The sequence below is a fragment of the Aythya fuligula genome, chromosome Z (genome assembly GCF_009819795.1).
Source record: "Aythya fuligula isolate bAytFul2 chromosome Z, bAytFul2.pri, whole genome shotgun sequence".
NCBI classification, from domain to species: domain Eukaryota; kingdom Metazoa; phylum Chordata; class Aves; order Anseriformes; family Anatidae; genus Aythya; species Aythya fuligula.
In genome coordinates this window covers 71170550-71187901 of record NC_045593.1, presented here as the reverse complement: position 1 = coordinate 71187901, position 17352 = coordinate 71170550, and the positions used below count along the sequence as shown (strand labels likewise).

At 36.4% G+C, this 17352-nt stretch overlaps 1 protein-coding gene across 3 annotated transcripts in view; it reads right to left on the bottom strand.

Moving 5' to 3' along the window:
- Positions 1–17352, bottom strand: part of LINGO2 (leucine rich repeat and Ig domain containing 2) — a 558918-nt gene that overhangs the window by 477842 nt on the left and 63724 nt on the right. The gene's annotated exons all lie outside the window — the stretch shown is intronic.

Sequence of the window (17352 nt, the reverse complement as noted above, 5' to 3'; positions counted from 1 at the left end):
TAGAACTTATCAAGAAAGGGGAAAGTAAATTCTTGCAGTATTCCTCCCTGAGTACTCATCCTCCTATAATGAATATTTATTCTAAAGACTACTTGCAGGGAGGAGAAAGCATCATCTGAAATCAAAAATTACTAGAACTAAATTTGATTTTCCTGCTAGAAGCTAGCTAGCAGGATCTTGTTAGCACATAATTTATTGCATTAAGTTATGAGTTACTTTGGGGACTTTCTTGGCACTTATATTGTAAATGGGTGAATTATTTATTCCAACACTTTGTTTCTAGTAAATGAAAAAAATGAGTGTAATAAGGTATATTTGTAAATCCTGTGAAATTCTCCTATGGTGAGAGGGGGAGATATTTCACAAGATGCGTAGGAAGGTACCAGCAGAAGAAAATGAAAAACATATTTGCAAAGATTTATTTATAACCAAATTGCTTTTTACCTGAGAAAAGTACAAAGGTATAGCACTTATATGCTCCCTGACAAATGAATTGTTTCTTGACAGAATGTGTGCTAGTGACAGCTCATTTTATTACTAGAAGGCTATAATAGTGCAGGTGTACACTCACATTATAAGAGAAATGGAAGCCTGACAGATGATTTAAGCAACCTCATTAGCTAATACACTAATAGAATATTGATTTTCTATGAAGGCCTTGAAATAAATAAATTTAAAAAATAAAAATTAAAAAAAAAATAAAAACAAAATCTGCACTGTTTGACACATATCAGGTCCTTTTTACTTCCACCTTTGGACTAAATGAAAGCAGTTTATTTCAAAGCCATTTTAACAGAATATTGACAAGAGTGGGCGAATAGCTCCAGATTCAACATGTTCCAAGTGTCAGTTATGCCCCAGGATCACTGTCAGTGTTTACCTAGTAATTTTTAGTTGCTTTGACTTTGCTTGTTTTAGTGTGGAATTCTTCTCTTAATACACTGGAAGCTTCTCTCTGCAGTCTGGTGCTGCCATGCTGCTAGTGGCATCTGACATTGTTTTCCACTATAGAGAATAATGAAATAAACTGTCTTGAGGAGCTCATATTCTCTCTCTTTCCTTGGACTGCTGTTGCTGAAATGCTCTCCTAGCATTAGACTACGCATTGCAGCTTGGCAGACTTTCCCTTCACTGCAGGGAAGCCAAATAAAAATGGCATCCAAGGATGCAAGGAAGGCTAGGAACAGGCGGAACATGCGCCAGCCTCCAAGGCAGCTTTGCAGTAAGCTGATCAGCCAACAGCGTGGTTAGACCAGCAAAACCAAGGGGAGACCTGCCAGAAAGCCAGATGAGAACCCAGATGTCACTGCTGGGAAAAAAAAAAAAAAAAAAGAAACATTTCAGAGTGTTGTCTCTGGACAACAGAGCTGCCAATTTATCACTTTAGTTGTCACATGAATTGGCTTGAAATGCTAGATCATTCACAACAGATTGATAAAGTTTAGTTCTCTGATAAACATTAATAAAATATGGCAGAAGAGTACAAGTTAAACTGAAGAAAAGAGACAACACTGTTTTACTTTAAAAAAATTAGATTTTTTGTGCTTCTATGTCTAGATATAGTGATAGCAGACTAGAACATGCATATAAATACATCTGCGTTCACTGCAATTCTTAAAAGTCAGTGCTTTATGCCCAGTATACCTCTCCAACACTGTCTCAACTCTTGAATTTCATAGAACCATAGAATGGCTTGTGTTGGAAAGGACCTTAAAGATCATCTAATTCCAACCCCCTGCCATGGGCAGGGACACCTCCCACCAGACCAGGTTGCTCAAAGCCCAATCCATCCTGGCCTTGAACATCCACAAAAACTTCCAGGGATGGGGTATCCACAACTTCTCTGAAATTGACTAAATGGTGGCTTCAGCTTCTACTGCAGTTTTCATGTTAACTAAATCTCTGCAAATTCATGCAGCAGTGATGAACTGTTCTTTTAAGTCCCACTGGCTTCCAATTACTCTGTTTATGTCTACGGTTACATTTCATAATACAGAAATAAGTGAGCAACTTAAATTTTCAACATCAGAGTTGTGTCCAAAAAATGTTTAAAGATATGAACTGCCCAAATGAACATTGCTATCACAAATATTCCATCTTTCCACACCAAAATCAGCACTCAATGTCAATATGCCATTTGTTTGCAGTAAGCTTACTAAAAAGTTTACTTTGGTCTAGATCCACTGCAAGTATCAACAAAACTCAGAGACAGCCTTCAGTCATGCCATATTACAAGTATTATATTCAGTCAGTTGTAGAGCTACTTTGATGACATTAAGTAGTTTTCACCTTAATTTCTTTCTATCATGTCACATGTACTTCCAAATAAGATTCCCATAAATACTGCTGTCAGGCATGTTTTTTTCTCCCCTCCTTCCAATACATTCAAATGTAACCTTCACCCTTATGAAATGTTTTCTTCAACATCGAATGGAGATAACTATGTAAGTTTAGAAATAAAGAAATAGCAAAGAATGTGCAAGTTACATATTAGAACAACTGTACATAAGGAGTACTAAAAGGGTCTGTCACATAAGAAAAGGGGGCAATGCATGTGAGTCATTAGTGTCACTGCAACATCTCTCTTTTTGGCTTATGGTTGCACAGTGCCTGCCAGCACACCCACAGAAATATTCAGAGGTTTCAATGTGAATTCAGTAGCACCAGCAGACTTTTTAAGCAACTTAAAAATAAAATGACTAGTAGTAAAGCTGCTTTAGGATCAGGATATTTCAGCAAAGTCTGCACTACAGTTGCACTCTGTTGAAGAGGATCCTCTTTGATTGAATGGTGAAGGATTAGCAGCTAATCTAAAATTAAGCTCTTAGGTAATGCTCCAAAACTGCTGTGATTTCCGTGGGCTGACTTGCATTTTGACATGCAGTCCCAAAAAGGTCAGTTAATTTCTCCACAAGAATGAAAGTTAACACCTACAGATTAAGTTGTACAACTCTGGCAATTTGAGAATTGGCCTTCATTACAGCCAGGAAATATATCCTCAACATGGTTATCTACAAATCCACACACACAAACATACAGACAAGGTATGTATGCCCCATGCAAAAGCATACAGAAAATTGCTATTTTTCCAGACGTATATTCAAAAGTTTATATCTGTAATAAACTCACCTGTAATATTACCTACCTGTATGCACATATTTTATGATACATTTTTCTTAACTTCATAGTACATTTTCTTATTTTTAATATAAATGTTCCCATTGCTATTTGAATTCACATCTGGCAAAGTGTCTGATTTTAACACTGTAACTTTATAACTGTTCTTGTTGGTGTTGTGTTTGCATCACAGATTTTTTTTTTAAGTTTTTTTTTTCTTTTTGTGAAAGGTTTTTCATTTTCTAGGAAGCTATTCATTGAAGTGTTAATTTTAGTTCATTTTGGTCTGTTCATTTAGATGTCTAATGCTGTATTAGCCTGCTTCCTCGGAACACTTTTATCTTTTTTTAAAATGTGAGGGGAAAAAACAAAAATAAAAAAATAAAGACATAATGCTACACTTTAATCACACCTTTAAATGTACTTGTATTTAAACCACCCCAATAAGCTTCGAAGTTTTGCATCTGAAGAGCTAGGTGGGATGAGGGACAGATACTTTCCCAGCTTGATTATTGCAAGGTTAGATTAAGAGATCACCTGCATACTGATTAGCACAGTGACTGCACACTTCAACTTCACTGAAGTACAGCAGAAAGCTGAACTCAATTGCTTGTGGCAGCAACTACAGCACCGTGCGCATACTGGGATGCCCTACCTTTTGCTTATAAAGTTATACGTGTCTTATGTTATGCAGTCAGACCTCAGGCAGAACATTCAACTTGTAACTACTGCAGCGAAGAAAATTAGTCTTCTCTCTCATTTCAAATTCTCGTTTAAATTTCACATGCTTTTTCTGTAGATGATTCAATAAAGGATTTGAAGTCTCTCTCAGAAGATGTTGCTGCATTTTGAGAGTTGCAATTTTAATAACATCTGCCATTTTTTTCTTCCACCACAGTTAATGCCATCCTCCCAGTTGAAGGTAGAGGAAGAATGAAATACAGGCAGAATGTTCATTAGGTGTAACAGCTTCAGAGGAGTGTATCAAATATATTCATCGGGTATTCATCGGGCAGTTTTAACACTGCCTTTTCCTCTGCCTCTTTCCTTCTTGCAAAAGACCTTAAGGGCTTCAAATGTACTTAGGCTAAGATTGTACAATATCACCATATTGAATGTGCTGCACATAACATACATAAATCCTTCAAGGATAGACACAGGTGAATGCATACAGAAAACAAAATAAATGTTTCCTGCTTATCTCAAATGTTTATGTCTCTGCTCAGAACACATTTAACTAAAATCCCCTATTGATTACAACCATCAGTAAAAAGCCCTTTAAAAAGTAACAATTCCTCATGGGATTTACTTTTTGGACTTGAAGTGATAACGTGCTTTCTGATGACTAGCTCTAGCTAGAGCTGATGATGAGTAGCTCTTTTCCTAGTTAACTGCCTCAGAAAGAAACACAACTTCAGGTCAACAAAAACAATTCAAACAAACAGAAGGGTTTTCCGCTGCACACAATTTTGACACCCTCCAAACCAGAAAAATACCAGATACATTATTTAATGTGAGGTTATACAAAGTGAAAACAAAATATTTACATATTCATGACATCAGCACAAAAGACTAAAACTTTTCCAAACTGTCCCATATATGTTTTAAGCATAATCAAGTCTGGTTTACAGTCCAGAACAGGGAGACTCGCGCTTCTAAATCTAAACCAACAGATTTGTTGTCTTCCTTTTGTTTGGTTAAAGAGGTTTATGAAGAGGCTACTTAACCATCTTTGCATAGAGCTTCACATCTAAGGCAGCGAATACATGGACAGGTTCTGATTTTCATTAAGACTTGTAAAGAAAACTTTCGCAAAATGGACCTTAAACATTTTTTTGTTCTGCAAATGCAGATGCAAAGGGTTCTGCTATCAACATATTGAACTGAAATATGAATCCAACTTCCATGGCCCAGACCAATCTCTCCGACAGGATTTATATTAAATTGTTCCTCCTGCTACTGATCTTCTCAGAAGATCAGAAACAACCCGCTGCAACAGATAACATGACTACCACTCAAGAAAAATCATCATATTCATAATTGTACAAACCAAAGCTGCTAATGACACTAATTAGTAAGTGGCATTAGACAATTAACTGACTGGGGATTAAAAAAGCTGATGCATTATGTACTCGATGGTGTGCCTGACAGTACGTATACTGCATTAAACAAATGGCAAAAAAAAAAAGTGTAAACCTTATAAAAAGTACTATTTTTTGAAAGTTAACTGCCTGTCAAAGTAAAGTTTTCTTAGAACCAAGGCAAGAAAGAAGTAGGGATTTCATTCAACTGTAAAATAGTAAGATATTCTATGCTCTGCTGCCATAGTGTTTTGAAAACCTCCTAGAGGTGTATCATGCCTGCAACTCAGACCTAAATGTGTAAAACACACTGCGATATTCTTACCAGTCATAACCCACAACATTCAGTTTATACCAGCTATGATTTCCAGCTAGAAATACCAAAATCAAACAAAAATGGGAATAATGTATTCCTCCTTTCACACAGCAATATGAAAGGAAAGACACAGAGTGCATTCCAATGGGAAACATTTCCTTTGAAGATTTCTGTAGCTTGAAGGAGAGGGGGGATCTACTCTGGAAAGGAGCTGCAAACAGTTACTGACCAACATTTCTCTGTCTTTTATCTTGCAGAATACATATTGACAACCATTTGATCTCTTTTGGATTCTTCCTTTGGTGATTACTTACGGAAATCACAAAGGAAAGTGAGTTCTTGACAATGATGATAATATACGCAAGAAACTTAAAGAGAAAAAAAGTAATTTCATTTTTATTGTAGTATCTTATTATTCTTATATCTGTATTATCTTTACTACTAAAAAAAGTAACAATAGCACATACATTACTCAAAGCCTTACTGTAATTATCCTCTAGATCTCATAAACTATTTTTTTTTAAGAGAAAAAAAAAACATAAATAAAATCATGGTCCCTGCCATTATTTTTAAAATACTTGTCAGTATTCAGCACCATGACAAATCAGTAATCATTATTATTGTTTGATTCAAAATACTTTAAAAAATGGGTTGGTTTCGTCAAAGTGAATGTCTTCAAATGAACTTTATACAACTACTTGCAAATGTAATCTCTTTGTAGCTGAAGAGCTATAGCTATAACTGAACAGCTTATAGCTATAACCTACCTCACTGCAGCTGACTATTTAAGAAAAAATGTATAATTGAAAACATATAAGATTAAATGACTGCCAGAGGAAAAAATGTATAAAATCAAAATTACAATATAAAAATGCCTATTTTATGACATTACTTTTATTTTTTAATAGAGATTCAGAATAAAAAAAATATTTTATCGAATTTAATAATCAAGAAATTGTATCAATCCTCCAATTTATAAATAAATATAAAAATAAATATAAAATAAACCCCCAAATATTCAGATTATTTGTAACTGCTTTAATCTGTTCCACAAAATAAAGTAAATGAAAACTAACAGATTATAAATGTAACCTATGTAACCTAAAAAAAATAAATTAAACCTGAAGGCATGACTCTTTTATCACCCACCCAGATCAATATGAGAATGATTTAGTTCTATATAATTAGTGTACTCCTGAACAACTTTAAGAAAACTTTTTTACAAAAAAAAAAAAAAAATTAATAAAATGAAATACCCTAGATGAAAAAGAAGAGTTTTTGTAAAAGGTCAGACTTAACTTCCAAAAATATACATATATTCACAACAAAATAACTGGAAAAACAAGAAAGCTTTAAAACCTCTCCATAGTAAAGGAATTTACTCTAATGCACTAGTTATGCTTTAGTCATACATTTCTTAATCATACCTGTTCATCTATGTGCTACATATCTCTTATATTTTAATGATACAAAACAATGTAGTAAAGCTCATTTCCTCATTCCTAACATTTGAATAGATATGTTAAAATTTAAAATAAAATAAAATAAAATAAAATAAAATAAAATAAAATAAAATAAAATAAAATAAAATAAAATAAAATAAACTTTTTTGTTTTCTCTTGTAAAACTTGGATTTTATTTTATTTTTTCTTGAGAAAGAATGACTGTTGATTTATCATGGGAGAAAGAAAAGTAATAATTAAAATGGATTACAAAAATGAGAGCTGTGAATTATTAAAAATACATAACAGGGTTATTTGCATCTCTTTTCACTTTACTTGTGTTACTTCTGTATAGATTAATAACTGATTGAAGAAGAACAAAATCATGCATCATTAATGTACTTTTAGAAGTATTAAAAATGAAAAGAATATTGATGGAAAAATAAATAGTCATTAGAGGTTGCAAGAGATTTCCTACCTTCTAGAATGTACACATCTTCCAGAAAATGTGATTGTAAGAGCTGGATCTTTAGAATAAAAAAATGTGGAAGCCCTCCAGTGTAATAAAAGTTTGATCTGGAGTTTATATGTGCTTTTCAGTGGATTTGGTAATTAAAACCAAAGTGTGCTGGAAAAGTTTTCTGCCACTGTTGATGGCCTACACTGGGTTGAAGAAAATGTAATCTGACCAACAACAAGTGTTCTAATCAGGAACTTGCATTTGCTATTTCACCTTTGAAACAAAGACACATTAGATGTCATTCCTACTAAAAAATGTGCCTTGTAATATCACTGAAAAAAATCATTATTCTTTAAATCCACATACATGAACAGAAAATGCATACTGAAAGCATTTCAGGGGAAGTAAAGCAATCACAATTTTTTTTTTGATTTGTACCTTTCAGCCTTATCATAAATTATGTCAGCCACCAGCAGCTCTTATCTACATTATGAAAATCCATTCAGAGGAAGTGGCAGGTATAGAGAAAAAGAGAAAAACTTCTAATCAGTCTATAGAGTCTTTACTTTGGTCAAAACTGAAAAGGAATAAAAGTATGATTCATCATTCAATAAATATGAGATCCCACCTGTGCCCTAACAAAGAACAGTACCCTGTGTGTATCAGTGGACTCAAAGGGTTTGACTATGCTTATGCTCTTGTAATGCTCAAATAGATCCTACAGCAATATTTTAGCCATCACACTAAAAATAAGACCATGAAAATAAACTGAAATTCCTCACACTCATAAATATATGTACCTTAGTTCTTCTAGGACATCACCAAAGTCAATTAAAATTGTATCAGGAATCAATCTTGCCTCAGGGTACCTTCCCCAAGCAATTCTTTGAATGTACTGTCTAAGGTACAAATATTACTTCTTAAAACACAAACAAAAACCTTCTTACATCCTTTCTTCCCCTTCTGTAAAAAAAATTAGTAATGAGGAAACACTTACTGCACACTTCTTAGCACTCATCATAATAAGAAAGAAAAAAACTTGAATAACATTTTATGGCTTAGGATTTTTATATTCAGCACCCTACAAAACTTAGATCATTAAACTTCTTCCTTTATTACCAGTAATTTCAGATTGGGTTAAACTGAAAAAAAAAAAAAAAAAAAAAAAAGTCTAGGTTTTATGGGCAAGTCTGTGGTCTTTAATTTACAGAAGTTTTAGTCCTATATTCCATCTATGTCTGTACCTACATGTATTTCACCATACATATCCTATGATGTTCAGGTGAATAAGTATATGAATTCAGAATTATGCAATAGTCACTTTTAAGACCTATATTTTTGTGTGGTTTAAACTTGTATTTATCTTCTCTTCAGTGACTTGTGGAAAACAGACTCCACAATCAGTAAGATTGTAAAGTAGGTATGTTTATGTCGTTTATGTTTAGCACTGGGCAGCACAGGGGGTAGTCCCTCCAAAGTCGTGCACCCCTGACGTGGCAACTTGCCTTGGTTATATGCAGTAAAGAGTTACATATGCATGAAGTTTTACAATACGCCTATACATATTCATAACCTGTCCCTGCTTCATATTAAAATTAGTTCCAATGAGTCATTTCCATAAGCTCCTCCCATCTGCACTTACGCAGTGTCTCCTGGTGGTGGTCATTGGAGGTCATGGGGATGAAGACTGATGACTCTTCCTCGTCACCTCTAGTTGACCTCTTGTCTTTGCGCAGACTCAGCTGCTCCTTAGTTCTTGTCCATCCGCAGGACCAGTTTCTACCAGTTTCTTAAAATAGGCTCACACTCTTATTAGGAGACTGACCTTGGTAAGGGGCCCAAAGCTTCTTACTTTAGTTAATTTGCACAATGCACCATAGTTAGCAAAGACACTAAGTAGCATCCTAGTTTAATGCCGTCAGTGCTTTATCTCTACTTGATAAGATTCTCAAAACTCCTTCTCTCATCAGAATGCATAAACTTTTACGTTTCAGTTTATATGAATATGAAAATACAGGCATTACAGAAATTCTGTGCCTTAGAAGTGATTTTCATCAGTTCTCCTCCACCAATAAAAAAAAAAAAAAAAAAAGAGCCTGCAGAATGATGAAAGGTCATGACCAATACTCCAAATGTTACTAACTTTTTTCAACCTCCAACTGTTTTGTAGGAATTTCAAGATGTTTAGCCTTGTGGAAGTGCTAATTTAAAAACACTCAGAGACAAAGCAAATACAATGTTCTACAAAACTCTCACATCATGATTGTGGTGGTTTTACCCTACTGGGCAGCCGAACTCCACCACAACCGTTCTCTCACTCTCCCTCCTCAACAGAACAGGGGGAGAAAGTACAATGAAAAAGCTCAGGGGTTGAGATAGGAAAGCAGATCACTCAGCAGTTATTGTCATGGGCAAAACAGACTCAGCATAGGGAGATTAATATTTTTTTTTTTTTTAACCTTTTAATAACAAGCTAGAGCTGTGAGAAACTAAAAACACCTTCCCCCCATCCACCCTCTTCCACTTCCTCCTCCCAAACAGTACAGAGGAATACAGGGAATGGGGGCTGCGGTCTGTTCCCAGTGCTTCGTCTCCACTGTTCTTCTCAGTCACTCTCTGCCCCTGCTCCACGCGTGGTCCCTCCCATGGGATGACGTCCTTCCCAAACTGAGCCTGTGGGGGCTGCCCACAGTCAGCAGCTCTTCAAGAACTGCTCCCACACAGCTCCATACCATGGGGTCCATCCATCCCCCAGGAGCAAACTGCTCCAGCACGGGTCCCCCACGGGTGGGCGGCAGCTCCCCCCAGATCCCCTGCTCCAGTGTGGGCTTCTCTCCAGGGGCTGCAGCTCCGGCCCAGGGCCTGCTCCTGCGGGGGCTCTCCATGGGCCGCAGCCTCCTCCAGGCCACATCCACCTGCTCCACCGGGGGCTCCTCCACCCATGGGGGGGCTGCAGCGTGGAGATCTGCTCCATGTGGGACCTATGGGCTGCAGGGGGATGACCTGCTCCACCAGGGGCCTCTCCCTGCACAGCCTGCAGGGGAACTGCTGCTGCCTGCCTGCAGCACCTCCTGCCCTCCTGCTGCACTGCCCGTGGGGGCTACAGGGCTGGCCCTCACCCCTCTCTCCCAGCTGCTGTTGCCCAGCACTTCTTTCCCTCCCTTAACTCTGCTCTCCCAGAGGCCCACCCAGCATCGCTCATGGCTCGGCTCTAGCCAGCGATGGGTCCCTTTTAGAGCAGCTGGAGCTGGCTCTGCTCCGACATGGGGCAGCTGCTGGGCTCTGCTCACAGAGGCCACCCCTGCAGCTCCCCCACATAAACTTCCCTTCCTGCCACTCCCCTTGCCACATAAACCAATACAGTGATGGATCTCTAATGTGGGCTCTGAGCCCACAACACCCATCAATCCACAAGAGACCACTCAAGTCAGAGATCAGGTATGTAAGGAAAGCTGCAAATGGATCCATACCACAGCTAGGTGATATACTGGATTTGACCCATAGTGAGTGCCAAAGGTTGCTTTCAAAATATCCATCAATTCTACATTTACACAGCACCAAAAAATAAAAACAAAAGGTACTTCTTCCAATATCTCATAACGCAGTAAGATTTACAGCAGAAATTCTGACTCTCCAATCACTTCCCCAACAGACTGTTTCTGTCCAGTTATACTGTAAGAGATCACCTCACTTTCTGTATCCAAGCATAAAAGTGCCCTTTCTCAAAATCACAGAATACAATTATATTCAGATATGTAAAATACTGTTAAAAAAAAAAAAAAAAAAAAAGTACATGGCCTATACACATTGCTAATCTTAACTTTGTAATAATAAATAAAATTTATCAGAAAGATCACAATCATTTTTTAATTATAGATATAGAAGGATTAAAACAAATTATTATTCTTCTGTAGAAAGAAATAGTTTAAAATAATCTCTCCATTGCAGACTTCCATAATCCATGCTCAGAAGTGGAACTGCAGGCAAGCAACTTCTGCTTTTCCTATAAGGTCTATACATTAAGGATATCAGAAAAGGGTGTAAACTTCTGAAAACAACAGTAAAGTTCTTTTTTTTTATAGAAAAGGTAGATTTTTCCACATGTATTTGTTAAACTTGAATGCTCACTACATTACTTGATTGGTATACAGAAATGTAATGATTTTAGTTTTAGTTGTCTCACAAAACCAGTTCAATTGTAAGAAATGACAGAATGAAATAACATCTTAAATCCCTTTCATTTTAGAAAGCAAAGCAGACTTAAACAAAGCAGATTTATTCATTAATGGTGCTCCTTCAAAGAGATGCAGGTCTTTTAGTTTAGGCCAGTACACGGATAAACAAATTTTTGCACTCCATAAATGTTCAGTGATGAAAATTACACAGGTATCTTTAACATCTCTTTAACTTCTTTAACTTGGTTCTATGTGGCCAGATGAATTGCTTGAGAGTATGGAACAGAGCAATTTGAAAAGTTCACCTAGAACAAGTACTGTACCAATATGTAATGGAATGTAAAAATGTTTTAACCTTCTCTGAACTATGTGTCAAAGTCAATTTGACTCAACCGAGTGAATGAAATCAGTCTTGCTACTTTAAAGGGAACTACTTTAAAGTGAAGCATTATTTCCTTGTATATGGTAATTCTAGTAAATTCTACCTGTTTTTGCCACTACCAGTTTTCTATTGAATTCAGTCTCCCCAATGAGAATGTTTCACAGGATTACTTAAGTGTAGTTGAAGTATAAGCAATTTTGTTAATACCTACTAATATTCCCAATACAGTTTTATTTGCTCTGTGAAACAAAGATGTAAATAAAGAAATCATTTATTATTTCACAATAATTCTGTGTGTGATAAAAAATGCCACATGTAATCACTGGCCTCCATCTGGAGGCCAGGCACTAATGAAGAACCCCAGGACTCCATACTATAGCCAATAGTGTTCAACTTTTTCTTCAGTTATCTGGATGATGGGGCAGAGTACACTCTCAGCAAGTTTGCTGATGACAGAAAACAGGCAGGAGTGACTGATATGCCAAATGGTTGTGCAGCCCTTCAGATGAGCCTCAGAAGGATGGAGAAACAGATTGTGAAGTTCAGCAGCAAGAACAACAAAAACCTGCACTGACGAGGAATGACACCAGGCACCAGTAGATGCTGAGTGATGGCTGGTTGGTAAGCAGGTCTATAGAGAAGGACCTGTGGGTCCTGTGGACTGCAAGTTGAACCTCAGCCAGCAATGTGCTCTTGCAGTAGAGAAGGCCAACTGCCTCCTGGGGTGCGTTAGGAGAACCATGACAGTAGGCTAAGGGAAGTGACCCTTCCCCTCTAATCAGTCCTGGTGAGGGACATCTGAAGTGCTGTATCCAGTCCTGGGCTGCCCAGTAGAAGTATGTCCTGTCTTCCCTGAGAAACACGGACATACTGGAGTGAGTCCAGCAAAAGACCAAAGAGATGATGAACAGACCGGGGAATGTGACCTATGTGACCTAGAAGTGGCTGAGAGTGGTACGACTGTTGAACCTAGAGAAGTGAAGAGAAGGCTCAGGGGGGCAAGTTAGCCATATGGAAAAATACTTGACAGGAGAGCATAAAGAAGATAGAGGTAGATGCCCAGACATCTGGGGTGTACAGTGGCAGGACAAGAGGAAACAGGTACAAACTGAAAATGAGAAAATTCCATGCAAATTTAAGAAAAAGACTTTTTAATGTGAGGGTGGTTGAACATCAAAACAACTTGCCCCAAGAGTTTATGGAGGAGTCTCTGTCCCTGGAGACAGTTAAAACCCATCCAGATGCAGTCCTGTATAACCTGCTCTAGGTGGCCCTGCTTTGACCGAGGAACTTGGGCTAGCTGAACTCCTGAGGAGCCTCCAACCTCAGTCATTCTGGGACTCTGTAATACTGCTGTGTGAGGTTTGGCAAAAAGTCCTGTGCTTAGTTCTAACAAGTTACATAGGGGATTGAAATACATACAGACATATTACATTTATATGCACACTTTTTGTCTTAAGTCAAGTAGGTATCTATAAGGGTAAGTTTCTATAACCAACTCTTCACACTCCTATCAAACTGTTAAAACCAAATGTCTTCACTACTATTAACACCACAATATCTTCTTCTTAATAAGGTTTTGTGAACTTTTAATAGTTTTATAGAAAACGTCTCTGGAAAGCATTAAAGGAGAACAGTAGCTATTCATATAATTAGGTGATTAGCTGCTACCTGTGTTAACAGGTCTTCAGTGAAGTTCTACTGACTGCTAAAAGGCATTTTAACAAGTACTAACAGTCACAATCTCTTATATTAAACACAGAGGAAGACATCCCTATGTCAATAATTTCTCTGTGCTTGAAACCAGTGGCAAGCAGGTCCGGTGCTTCCAGTTGCTAAAGAAATTGCTATTATGCTCAGGATGCACTGAACACAAGGCACACACTTGAAAGCAGCTTCTTTCATACCTATAAATGGGTGATCACAATCTAAACAGCAGTCCTCCACCTGACAAGTAATAGGAGACTGCAATAAATAAGTTAGTAAGTTTATTCAGGCATCATAATTTGGAAACAGTTGCTGAAATATATCAGAAGAGTGCACATTTGTTACATTTGTTACTAAGCTCATGCTGGTTCCCAGGAGAATGGAGAAACTTCAGGGATGGGAGAAAGGCCAATTCTGCCTTTAGCAGCTAGGCATCCTACACCAAAAAAAAATATTAGTCATTATAGGAGGATTACATTGGCATTCTCATAGTTTGCAAAAAATATTTCCTATTACTTTCTTTAAAAAATATGTGCTGTGTACTGAACGTATATAATTTGCAGAAAACAATGCTGAAAGAACAGCAGAGTTCTAGAAATCCCTCCATAGAAACTCTCCAAAAAAGGACGCTGCTGTCTCCTGCCCATATCTTCAGCAAATAAATGTTTGTGAACTTTGTTAAGCTATTTTAGTCAATTACCTTAGAATACACCTAGTCAATATGATAAAATCATGGATACAACTATCTGAGAAATAGAAATTAAATGTCATCAAAAAAGAGAACACTACCTAATTAACAGTTCCACTTGTGTATAAACACAAGCTCTGCAAAGTTGACTCATTCAGAACTGTATCAGTCTGAATTGCCCTACACATCCAGCTATTAACAAAGTTAGCAATAGAACTATGAAAATCTCACCACAAACTAAAACTATATGCTGAGAAATTAATACATTTACACTTCCCTCCTTTATTTTATCCTTCACTGTTGTTCAACATTTTCTTGTTTATGAGCTGTTATTAGGACACCTCATTTAGTGGAAAGAAATCTGTTAATCCTGAACCAGAAATAAGGAAAATATTATCCAACAAAGAATATTCCACACAAGGAATAACCGAAAGAGTCCCTGAGTAACAGGACGGTATCACATCTACGCACAGTACCTGTGTACACAGAATGGAGGATTTAACACATTACTTCATCAAGGTATAGATGATTTCTCTATAGCATAGAGAAATTGCTTTGTTATGCATCTCCCAATTCAATGCAGCATTTGTGATACACTATTCTCACAATTATGAGTATCAATAAGGTGCTCTGGAAAATGATTTTTCTTCTGTGCCTCTGTTCCAGAAGCAGACCAATTAAAAAAAAAAAAAAAAAAAAAGCTTTGTCTAACTGTTTGATGTGTTCCCAACTTCCCTTTCATTCGTAAACATATCTACAGAAAATAACTTGTATGCCACAATTAGTATGATTAGCACAAACTGCCATAACATAAACCATTGTGGATTTTTGGACCTTCATGCTTGCTGTATTCTGCCCTGTGCATTTCTGCCTAGTAAAGACAGGACTCTAACCTACTTTTGTACTGAATGCAAAATACATTGTGTCCTTGCACTAAGAAGAACAAATTATTCATTATGCAGAAAACCGTCTCCAATCTTTTACAGTCAATGAATTTCTGTGGATGATCATAAGTTACTCACTGAATCATGATAGATTCAAACCACAGTAATAAATGCTAATGTCAGAAGGAAGTGAAGATTTTCTGGATTCTATTCTGTTTATATATGAAAAGAAAACATTAAAAAAAAAAAATGGTAGCAATGTATTTTCTCCTCAATATATTTGCCATGATTTGTGCCGGAGTGTTAGTAATTTCACTCTAATTGAAGATGATAGTGTTCATGTTCCATCTGATCTGAAATGTCAGCTGTGAACTGTGGAGAAAAGGACGATGCAACACTACAGCATTCTGTCTGCTCCCGGACTACCCTGTCCTGTGCACACAAATGCTCTTGGCTGTTGGAAGGCAGCACCTAATGCTGTTTGGACCCTTCTGAGAAAACACCTTTAAGTAAATACACCCAGTTATTCCTTTCATTAAAGCTTTGATTTTTAGCAACACCTTAGCCAGATTTTTTCAAAAACTTTTTTGGGAGGAATCACATTTGAATTCACAGAAATGTTCTTTATTCTTTATTTTATTTTATTGCTAGAGTGAATTAGAAAATACAAAACACATATACTTTAATCATGCACTTGTAAGAAAAACACTTTAAAAAGTCCAAGCCCAGGTTCTCTTTGTTCTGTAGGGGAAATGGAAGTGTTGACATAATCAATGCCATCGGAAGATATATCACATTTGCAGTTTCCCATACCATAATTCAAGTATTTCATTCTCCCTGTTCATCCCCACTTCACCCCAACTTGTTTTTTGTTACTATGTTGAAGTACCTCATGAATAAGCATTAATCAGAGTCACTTAGAAAGGATTTCAGGAAGACATTTTGTCTTGTCCTCTATCTCAAAGCAGTATCAGCTTTATACGTAATATAATTCAAAAAGGTATTTTTTCAGGTTGGACCAGAATCTCTCTAAGCAATGTTCAGCCATCAGGTAATGCAGTTAAGTGCATTTTCTAATGCCATACATTCTTATTCTAAAGCTCACAGCAGTGGTTAAAGAACAGTAGTCCAATGCAAGTTACTTCACAAATTATAAGCTACCTTTTTCCTTGAATAAAGAAAAAAAAAACTGACATACTACCTCTTTCTTTTTTAATACTAGAGAACTAAGTTCTTTTGATTATCCTGTCAGCAGTGTAATACCCTAGATCCATTATCCATGCATTGGACTCTCTCCAATTTATTCATGTGCAGAATCTCATTCACTTAAGGAAATGAACATCTGAACTGCAAAGCACAGGAAAATATCTATAATGTTTAAACTTCCCAGTTTCCAGATGTTCCATTGTCATACCAAGTCAACTTTTTTGATAGATATCTTTCTTTTGAAGATTATTTTAGGATGACTTGGAGGATAATTTTAGTAGTAAATGAAAGCTTAAGGTTGCCATCATAAACAAAATAAAGTTAAACAGAAACTTTTTGAGCATCTCCAGTTACTACTAATTTGGCATATTACCTGAGTTATTATAAAAGTTCTTCTGATATATTTGAAGACACATCTACAATTCTAAAAAGTAAAACATATGTTCTGTACAAAGCCTGCACTTTTTTTTTTTTTTTTTTTCTCTTGGAAAGCCTAGCTATTAACAGCTGTTGAAGACAGCATCGATACCAGAATCAAAATAAACACTAAAACTTAAAACCTCAGCCATAAGTTAAAAGATAGCGTTCCCTCAGTAACATTTCAAAATATAATATGTGTATATTATATAGATACAGGATCTATATTCCTTATTCTTTAGATAGATATTATATTTAGACAGATATTCTTTAGATAGATAAAGAATATTCTGGCAGATAGACTCTTAGAATTGAAGTTATGATTATTACAGATGATCATTAGAGAAAATTTTGCATGCCCTGTGGGAATTTTGTGTCTTATAATGTCAGTAATTTTTGCCAAGAATCATAACTGATTCATCTTCCAGATTAGTGCAACTTAGCTGCTTTTTGGACAGGATAAAAAAAAATGCAGAA